A 10,422-nucleotide genomic window follows, 5' to 3' on the forward strand; every position below is an offset into this window, starting at 1 on the left:
ATTCGTGACTTTACCGAAAAAAACAAAGAGTAATTCTTGCAGTCACGAAAGCTTCGAATCAAGTCTGAACCACCTCTAAGGGAGGTATTAGGTCTGTGTCTTTGTGTTGTCTCTGCTTGTGCATCTGCCTTTGTGTCTTGGCTTGGATTTGTGTCTCTGTGCTGTCTCTGCCTGTGTGTGGGCCTTGGTGTTTCCGAGTGTGTGCTGCCGTGCCCCCTTTGTTCCATGCATACCTCATGCTAATTTGTCCCATTGTCTCTCAGCCTCACCTTCTCTGCCTATTTAAGGCGACTTCACTGTTTGCGTGTCTGTGCTGGTTCACTCTACTTGGATGTCTATGTGTGTGTGTGCGCAGTCTGTATTTTAAATTTCATACTTAACTTGCAATTTAACAATCTTTGAAATAGCGTAATCAACCAGACTATGCGTTAATTGTGTTTTGACCGACCGTCTGTGTTGCTTTATATGGTTTCCAAATTATGCTAAACCCTGATTGTTTGGTATGCTTCTCTCTCTGTTGTACCCTGTTGTATCTGTATTAGTTCCCCCCTACTTGGGTGTCTGTATATACATCTGGGGTTATGTGTTTCCTCTCTCTCGTAAATTTAGCTCTTCTGTACCTGATGATGGCTGCTTGTGTTGCAACCGAAACGTCGTATGCTATTGTTATTTTATTATTTTTTTATTTATACGTGACTTTACCGAAAAAAACAAAGAGTAATTCTTGCAGTCACGAAAGCTTCGAATCAAGTCATCCAGACTGTTTGATGCCACTCTTTTGGGGATCAACCAGGAGCACAGAATAAAGGTTTTATGAGCGATGACCTCCAAAAGTATAGTTGAATGTTGATTGTTTTATACATCTGAATGTGCGACAGGTCTTTGCAAGCATGGCCTACGACCATATCACCCTGAATGCGCCCGATCTCGTCTGATCTCGGAAACTAAGCAGGGTCGAGTCTGGTTAGTACTTGGATGGGAGACTGCCTGGGAATACCAGGTGTTGTAGGCTCTTGTTTACTTGGATCTGGATGGCTCGCTTTTTACACTTCGACTCATCCAGTGAGTGCCCCTGCCAATTTCACGTCGATATGGTGTACTGCATTGGGATCAATATTTTCTTGTAAAATAATGTTTGATGCCACTCTTTCGGGGCTCAACCAGGAGCTCAGAAACAGGTCCCTGCAGGGTGGGCTGGTAGGACAAGTCTCTGCGCTGTCTATTACTGATTTTATACACCCAACAGCACGAGATTTCACTTCGTTAAAGTATTGAAAGGGGACGGACGGACGTACGGACACATTAATCTATTGCAGGCTGGTACACTCAGTTTACAACTTCGTTCCTACCAGTATAAAGATTTTTTGAGCGATGACCTCCAGAAGTTATGTTGAATGTTGACTGTTTTATACATCTGAATGTGCGACAGGTCTTTCCAAGCATGGCCTACAACCATATCACCCTGAATGCGCCCGATCTCGTCTGATCTCGGAAGCTAAGCACGGTCGAGTCTGGTTAGTACTTGGATGGGAGACTGCCTGGGAATACCAGGTGTTGTAGGCTTTTGTATATTTGGATCTGGATGGGTCGCTTTTTACACTTCCACTCATCCAGTGAGTGCATCTGCCAATTTCACGTCGATATGGTGTACTGCATTGGGATCAATATTTTCTCGTAAAATACTGTTTGATGCCACTCTTTCGGGGCTAAACCAGGAGCTCAGAATAAACGTTTTCATGAGCGATGACCTCCAGTAGTATAGTTGAATGTTGATTGTTTTATACATATGAGTGTTCGACAGGTCTCTGCAAGCACGGCCTACGTCCATATCACCCTGAATGCGCCCGAACTCATCTGATCTCGGAAGCTAAGCAGGGTCGAGCCTGGTTAGTACTTGGATGCGAGACTGCCTGGGAATACCTGGTGTTGTAGGCTTTTGCATTGTTATATCTGGATGGGTCGCTTTTTACACTTCGACTCATCCAGACTGTTTGATGCCACTTATTCGGGGCTCAACCAGGAGCTCAGAATATACGTATTCATGAGCGATGATTTCCAGAAATATAGTTGAACTTTAATTGTTTTATACATCTGAATGTGTGACAGGTGTGTGCAAGCATGGCCTACGACCATATCACCCTGAATGCGCCCAATCTCGTCTGATCTCGGAAGCTAAGCAGGGTTGAGCATGGTGAGTACTTGGATGGCAGACTGCCTAGGAACACCAGGTGTTGTAGGATTTTGTATTTTTGGATCTGGATGGGTCGCTTTTTACACTTCGACTCATCCAGTGAGTGCACGTGCCAATTTCACGTCGATATGGTGTACTGCATTGGGATCAATATTTTATCGTAAAATAATGTTTGATGCCACTCTTTCGGGGCTCAACCAGGAGCTCAGAATAAAGGTTTTATGAGCGATGACCTCCAGAAGTATAGTTGAATGTTGATTGTTTTATACATCTGAATGTGCGACAGGTCTTTCCAAGCATGGCCTACGACCATATCACCCTGAATGCGCCCGATCTCGTCTGATCTCGGAAGCTAAGCAGAGTCGAGCCTGGTTAGTACTTGGATGGGAGACTGCCTGGGAATACCAGGTATTGTAGGCTTTTGCATTGTTGTATCTGGATGGTTCGCTTTTTACACTTTGTCTCATCCAGTGAGTGCACCTGCCAATTTCACGTCGATATGGTGTACTGCATTGGGATCAATATTTTATTGTAAAATACTGTTTGATGCCACTCATTCGGGGCTAAACCAGGAGCTCAGAATAAACGTTTTCATGAGCGATGACGCCGACGTGTTCAGTGAGCACGATTCGGATGTGGGCCGGACTGACCTTGTTAAGCACCAAATTGACACCGGTGCCGCCCAACCAATTAAACTCCCCGCATACCGAGTGGGCGCGCCTGAACGGGCCCAGATTAAAGAGGCCATCGTGGAAATGCTCCGAGATAACATAATCCTACCCTCAGCGAGCCCCTGGTCTGCCCCGGTGGTACTGGTGATGAAAAAGGATGGGTCGACCCGATTTTGTGTTGATTACCGAAAGTTGAACGCAGTCACCCTCGGCGATGCCTTCCCCATCCCCCGCATCGATGACACCTTTGACAGCCTCGCGGTGGCGTGGTATTTTTCCACCCTCGATCTAGCATCCGGGTACTGGCAGGTGGATATGGCGGAGGAGGATCGGCCAAAGACTGCATTTACCAAACCGATGGGACTGTTTGAGTTTCGGATACTCCCGTTCGGACTCACTAATGTGCCTGCGACGTTCCAGTGGTTGATGGAGCTGGTGATGCGGGGCTTGCAGTGGGAACAGTGCCTAATTTACCTGGTTGACGTGATAGTGTTCAGTATATCTCTGTCTGAGGACTGGTCCAGGTTATGAGAGGTGTTCCAGTGACTGCGAGCAGCCCATCTCAAACTCAAGCCACGTAAGTGTTATGTTGCGCAGCACGAGGTGGGGTACCTTGGACACCGAATCAGCGAGGCAGGGTTGCGCACCGATCCGGAGAAGGTACGCGCCATAGTGGAATGGCCATGGCCAAGGAACCTGACGGAGATCAGGTCATTCTTGGGGCACGCCACCTATTATCGTCGATTTGTAAAGGGATTCAGCGAGATTGCACGCCCCCTCACCCAACTCACTTCCCCTAAGAACCCTTATCAGTGGACGGAGGCCGCCTGACGGCCTTCACCACCCTCAAAGACCACCTCACCCATACCCCCACCCTGGCTTTCCCGGATTTTTCCACCGATTTGATTTTGGACACCGACGCCTGCAGCTATGAGCTGGGCACGGTGTTGTCACAGGTGCAGGATGGGATGGAACGGGCCATCGCATACGCCAGCTGGACCCTGAGCAGGGCCGAGCTGAACTATTGCGTGACCCGTCAGGAACTGTATGCCGTGATCTTCACATGTAAACAGTTCTGGCCGTATTTGTATGGCAGAAAATGTCGGGTGCGGAGTGACCATTATGCTCTGCAGCTCCATCTCACATTCAAGAAATCGCAGGGGCAGATGGCCCGATGGCTGGCGCAGCTGCAGGAATACAACCTGCAGATCGAGTACCGGGCTGGGCGGATGCACGAAAATGTGGACACCTTGTCGAGGCAGCCCATGGTGTGCGCCGAGACGAGGGCAGAGGAGGCCTGCCCATGCTTCATGGGGGACGCTGCCAACAGGCAACGCCCCCCCGGGAGCGCACTGAGACTAACCCCCCTCTCGCGAGAGAGAGTGCAGTATGCGCCGCGGAGACCCCTACAGAAGGAGCCGACGGACTGCCCCACCCTGACCGGGCGGATCCAAGAGGACGTCGGCTGCGCCTTCCCGGGCCTGGACGACGAGCAGTTGAGACAGACCCAGCAACGGGACCCGGATCTAGCGGCAGTGGAAGTGGCCCTGCGGGAGAAGAAGAGCACCCTACCAGGACCCTGGAGTGGTTTGTATGCCCGGTTGTGTGTGCAGAACGGGGTGGTAAGAGGGTGCATCTGTGTTCCCTCCCAGGTGCGACCCCAGCTGCTATGGCTGGTGCACGACCACCTGCTCGGGGGCCATGATGGGGAACGGCGCACTCGGGAGACCCTGCGTCGCCAATATCTCTGGCCCAAATTGGTGCAAGACGTGGCCGCCTGGGTACAGGACTACCGCGCGTGTCAGCAATGCGGGCCGAAACCGGCACAATATCAGGTACCCCTGAGGCCGTTCCGCGTCAGTCGGACAAACCAGCTGGTTGGGATCGACCTACAGGGGCCATTTCCGCGATCCCACCGGTGGAGTATTTCGCACGCTATCCCGTGGCGGTGGCCATCCCCGATAAGACGGCTCTTGTGGTGGTCTGGGCATTCGTGGAGCACTACGTACTTAAGCACGGGATCTCCGAATGGGTCATTACCGAGCAAGGTAGTGAGTTCGAGGCAGAGCTGTTTCAGGCGCTGTGCCGCGAGTTCGGAATCCAGAAGGACCGAACCACGGCGTAGCACCCCCAGGTGAACGGTATGGTGGAGCGTATGAACCAGACCTTAGCTGGGAAGCTCAAATGCATGGTGGCCGCAACTCAGCAGGACTGGGACGAACACCTCCCCTATGCCCTGTTCTCCTACGCCACCACAGTACACACGTCTACGGGACAGACCCTGTTCCTAATGATGTGTGGCCGTGAGTCTCGTCTACCTGCAGATCTGCTGTTCGGCGTTCCCCCACTGCAACGGGATGAGGGGAGCCGCCCCGTGGAGCACCTGATGGAGACTCTGCGAGGGGCCCGGGGCGGGGCCTACCCACAAGGAGAGGCCGCGCATCGGCACCAAGAGCAGGGCGCCCGACCCCTTATGGAGCCCCCCTTCTACTCGGCGGGCTCTAAGGTGTGGCTATACACCCCTCGTGTCGGGGCTGGACAGCTGGGGAAACTGACCACCTACTGGCGCGGACCCTGGACCGTGGGGCGGCAGATCTCCCCCTGGACGGTGCTGATTCACGGCGGAGACAGGGGCCGAGAGATGGTGGTCAACGTCCGCCAATTAAAACCATGGAAGGCAGCCCCAGCGAGGGAGAACCCCGCAGTTTGGGTACCCCGAAATCCCGGGGTCCCAACACCCTCCATGCTCGGCCCCGAGGGGTCACGGCCCAGGCCAGGGGGGGCGGGGACGATGGCACCTAAACCCTGCTGCCTCTGAGTTTGTTCCCCAGCCCACAGGTGCCGAGGGACGAGAGGAGCCATTGGAATGGAGGAAGAGACCGCCGCTAAAAGCCCAAAAGACGGAGCCACCACCCCCGAGGCCAGCCACGAGGGCCGGGCGAGTCCCGCCGACCCCGCGGCGCTACCTCGTGGGGGCAACCCAGGCGAGATGCTCCAGTCAACCCAGGACGGAGACTGGCACCTCGGCGGGCTATGTGGTGCCATAGCAGCGAAGCCGCTCCGTCGGGGCCATGCCTGCAACGCCACCACGGGAGAGCGTGCAGGCCGAAGCTGCTTCTCCCTCACCATCCCCAAAATGAGCACACACAACACACACACCCCCCACGTAGGACCTCGTGGGGAAGTCACCTGGCCTCCAGGTTTTCACCCAGGGGCCTTCTTCGTAGGGACATCCCTCACGGTTTCCTGGGGCCAGGGAATTGGCCGACTTCCCCCAGGTTGAATTACACCACAGAGCCGTGAATTGACGTGCAATTGCATGCTCACGATAAGGCTACTCAGTCACCGCGGTTAGGTCCACACGAGCACCAGGGGAAGCATCCGATTGGCCGGAAAAGTACGCTTGCACGCCGTGGCCAATGGCAATGGCCCAACGGCGGCCCCTGTTGATGGGTAGAGAGGGAAGCAGACGTCTGTGAAGGCACCGAGGTGGGCGCACCAATGGCGGTGGGGTATCGCGGGTTAGCCGGGCAGACCTTTGATGTAGAGAGGGATAAAATGGGAGAGGAGAGCGACGATGGGGGTTCGCGTTCTCCTCAAATGAGCGATCGGAGCAGTCAGCTTGCCGGCCACTGGGTCGTCCGTGGGACGAGTCTCAGCGAAGCCAGGCCCCGCTCCCCGCAAGAACCTCGTGCAGCCTCGTCTCTCCGCGACGGCCCACGCATCGCAGGCGGAACGTGAGTACGAAAGCGAGAGTGGGGAGTTTCACTCCAAGGGGACGAGGTAGATCAGCTTTAGACCATCGGGAGATAGGTTAAACCTGCCCTGCTGACTCGGACTGACTCGGGTAATAGTAGCCCACAGACACGCCAGGAATAAATCGTCAGTGATCAACAAACCTTGTTATGTGGTTTCTGCGAGTGTGGAACGGGCACATGGTGGTGTGAGTCCGCTCGTCGTGGTACGGGGATTTGCACGTGGGTAACTCTGTTGAGGCGGCCATTGTGTGCGGGCCCGACCGGGGTTCCTGCGTCGTACCCTGTGTTTGTGCGCGAGTGTGTATTTACCCACGTGTTTGCGCTCGCCCCTGCGCATAGCTCGTGATTAGCGTGTGTGTGTGGCGAGCGGCGGCGGACTCGTACAGGGGCACGGGAGGTTACTCATCCGCCCTTGTGTTTAATGTGTGCGTTAGGTAGACAGGCGGCGTACACGCACAATTATCCATACTGCCTTTGTTTAGCGTGTGCCCGCGGTGAGCGACGGTGGACTCGCCTGGGTACACGTGGGATTATCCCTACAGCCCTTTAAACAATCTCCATTGCCCGCCCTCGGTGGCAACGCGTGTGCGAAGGACGTCATTGCCCTCTGACCCCCTCTTCAGCGCGTGCGAGTGGTGCGTGGGGTTGTGTGAACGGATACGTCGCGTTTGAGTGGCTGAGAAGCGACATATTGATTCCAGGCAGCCATGCGCCAGCCCCGAGCTATGCCCCCCAAACAGAACCTGCGGACCCGAGGGGCTCCAGCGCGAGGAGAGGAGCTGGGGAGCGGCAGCCCTCTCCCCACGAGTGAGCAGTTGGATAGCGGCGACTCTCACATGAGCGAGGAGTCCGGAACCTGCAGCTCTCCCGAGATCAACCCTCCCCCGGAGGGGGAGCCAGGGGCCCACGTCCCTCACAATATCGCGTCCCTCCTGCGTTCTCTGCGGCTGTGCCGATCTGATTATAGAGTGCTTTGGGAAGGGTAATTGCCCGAAACGTGTTTTGATGTTGCGCGCCAGTTCCTCGTGAGAGTGGACCGGGCTCTTCTTCTCGTAGAATCGCAGCCGCGCGCTCTGCTCGGGAGTCGCGAGCGATGCGCGGTTGCGTGAGGCGCCGTCTGCTGCTACTGCAGCAGCTGCAGTAGCCGAGGAGGGCTCTGTCTCAACCGAGAAAGCGGTGATATAGAGGATGTGTCACCCATCCTCACACACTCGCACAACACAAACAGCACGCATACCTTCCGCACTCGACATCACGCATGCCTAACGCATCAAGGGTCGGAGGTCAGGGATCACCACGTCACGCACGCGGCACGCTCGGGCGGGGAAGAGAGATCGGGGTGTGAGCACGACGTGCACGAAACGCAATCTGATGAGTGAGTGGTTGACACTCGGATCGGATTGGTGCGGAGAGCGGATCGGGAAAGAGCGAGAAGTGGGAGAAAGGTAATTGGTGGAGAAGAGGTTTAAAAGTGGCTGAAAAACGTGGAACTGGGTTGGTTTGATGATGAGTGTTGCTGTAATGTACGAGCGGTGACAACGAAATAAATAAGTTGAAGTACACCAGCCCGAGTCTCCTTTTCAATGTGTCCTCGTCGTCCTCACCATGTCTGGACGTGGCAAGACCGGTGGTTAATCTCGAGCCAAGGCAAAGTCCCGTGCAGCACACTCGCACAAATATTTTCATAACCAAACGCTCTCAGCATTGAGCGTTTGGTTACAAAAACATGTTTTCTGTCGGTAGGTTTTCGCAGTGCATAGTTGTGTACCAAAACGATTTCAGAGTCATGGTTTCGAACAACCATGCAGTAAAATCTATTTCATTCGTGGTCTCAACAAAGAGCATATTCTGTACACGATATTCGAATGTTGCGATAATTTGCACCCGAATTATGGGGAAGTGAAATCCAAACAATGGAAAGAGGTTTTACATCTGACACTTGTTATGACCTCGTTATTACATCTTAAAAAATGTGCAGTTTCAAAGATTAACATCTTATTTAGATGATGTATACTGAATGGTGCCAAAACAACCACTGCACGGTCTCTCGTGGTTTTAATCGAGTATCTTTTTTTGGAAGGGTATTTTCTTGAGAAAGGAGCAGCACTTAAGGACACCAAAGCAGCTCATAGCCACTTGACTTTGATGCGGCATTCTGCAATGATACAAACCACGAGCGTCGAGTTTGTTATGAACACGGCTCCAGCATCGAGCCCTTTGCAAGCTGACGACCCCAATCAACACGCTCTCTTAGCATCACGTCACGACTCCACTGACCAATGAGAGCGCGCTCTGCGCCAGAGATCTCTGATCTCCAGGTTCGCAGCGCGCTAACCGTTGCACCACCGCTCCCCACACTTTCACAAACAAAGACAAAGATCCCCCGTGTAGCCTTAACAGAATGTTGGGGCAGGTACTGTTAGCGACTACCTATGAAGAACGGCACGGTACACGAGGGCATAAGTGACCAACACCATCCCCGGCCGCATTTGTTTCCCTAGTCGTGATGTTTACACAACGTGTTGATTTCAGGCTGAATTAGCGAGGCCAATAACCGATTCAGACAATCGTCACTTGTATTTGCCGTGAGCGGGAATCGAACTGATTGGCCGGCTTCGTGGCGAAGTGCGTTAATCACGACACTACCGCTCCCCACATTCACCAGCCCACACAAAGACACAGATCCCGCAGCACCTACCCCCCAACAGCCCTAACAGATTATTAGGGCAGGTGCTGTGAGCAAGCATCTGTGAAGGCCAGCACGGCTTGGCGAATGGGTTATTGTATGCTTGAGAACTTGAGAGGGTGGGTGGGTGGTTTGTGAGTTATTGATTGGATTTCTCCAGTATAAATACATATTCTAATTAATTTGTACGTCGGTATCTGAAATAAATATTCGGACAATGGAACATCTATTTACATTCGTATTCACGCGTGTTATACGAAGTGTATTTGTTGGGGTGTGTGTGTGCACCTTCTACCAAGAGTCTGTTCAGAAGGGTGCGCGAGGCGCGTGTGAGTGGTTCGTGTGCTGGGTTCCTCTCTGATTCGTGTACCAAGGAGCACGTGACTCGCCGTGACGTCACCCAAATCGCCAGTTGCCTCGCAACGAGTTGTCCGACGCGCCGTCACGAGGCCCTAACCGATGTCACGTGGTCCTAACTGCCATTTTGAGCAGAGGCGTTGAGCAGAGAGCTGCGTTCTTGCGATGCTCAAGATTTCCAAATGATGACCTCATACGAGAATATTGCACGAAAAGATATTGACATGGTGAGTGGAGCGAGTGTTGCTGTGTGTGTGTGTAGATTCCTGTGTGGGGAGTAGGCAGGGCTGTTGTGTCGCTAGAGGAGTAGCGCGAATTTATATTCCACGGTGGTTGGTATTTAGTGAAAAAGTCATGGGCCTCCTCTTTGTCTACTCAGACTCAAAACGATTACAGTATCTGATTCAACGTGTTAAAACATCACCTATGTAAAGAGCCCCCGTTGAAAACATCAGCATAGGGGAGACAAAGGTGGCCAGGCGTGGTGTGCCGTGCTGCTCTTCAGCACAGCACTGGTCCAAGGCTGCCAGGGGGATCTTCGTCTCTGTAGCTGTATATGAGGAGCATGCTTAGCGGCACGCTTCACGATTTTCTTCCTCCGCCTCCCCCCCGTTCCCTCCCTTTCGACTCCGGATTCTGAGAAGCCTGCGAAGTCCCCCTCCACAGCCGCTTGGGCCGAAGTGGTCGCAGACTACGAGGCGAACCAAGGTACTGAACATCTTTGAAAACGAGCTGTATAGTTCATCGTATTCCTCCAGT

The 10,422-nt window shown here is 53.4% G+C and overlaps 4 non-coding genes and 1 pseudogene across 4 annotated transcripts; all 5 read left to right on the forward strand.

Moving 5' to 3' along the window:
- The first annotated feature begins 893 nt into the window (after nucleotides 1-893).
- On the forward strand, nucleotides 894-1,012 carry LOC142907554 (5S ribosomal RNA). Its single transcript, XR_012931080.1, has one exon. It is a non-coding gene; the product is annotated as a 5S ribosomal RNA (ribosomal RNA).
- Nucleotides 1,013-1,444: 432 nt separating this feature from the next.
- LOC142907550 (5S ribosomal RNA) lies at nucleotides 1,445-1,563 on the forward strand. The gene has a single exon (XR_012931076.1). It is a non-coding gene; the product is annotated as a 5S ribosomal RNA (ribosomal RNA).
- A 253-nt stretch (nucleotides 1,564-1,816) lies between these two features.
- LOC142907562 (5S ribosomal RNA) lies at nucleotides 1,817-1,935 on the forward strand. Its single transcript, XR_012931088.1, has one exon. It is a non-coding gene; the product is annotated as a 5S ribosomal RNA (ribosomal RNA).
- A 186-nt stretch (nucleotides 1,936-2,121) lies between these two features.
- Nucleotides 2,122-2,240, forward strand: LOC142907530 (5S ribosomal RNA; annotated as a pseudogene).
- A 252-nt stretch (nucleotides 2,241-2,492) lies between these two features.
- Nucleotides 2,493-2,611, forward strand: LOC142907541 (5S ribosomal RNA). Its single transcript, XR_012931067.1, has one exon. It is a non-coding gene; the product is annotated as a 5S ribosomal RNA (ribosomal RNA).
- The last annotated feature ends 7,811 nt before the right edge of the window (nucleotides 2,612-10,422 follow it).

Source organism: Petromyzon marinus, chromosome 79 (assembly GCF_048934315.1).
Source record: "Petromyzon marinus isolate PM22_M1 ecotype Great Lakes invasive population chromosome 79, UKy_Petmar_22M1.pri1.0, whole genome shotgun sequence".
NCBI lineage: Eukaryota > Metazoa > Chordata > Hyperoartia > Petromyzontiformes > Petromyzontidae > Petromyzon > Petromyzon marinus.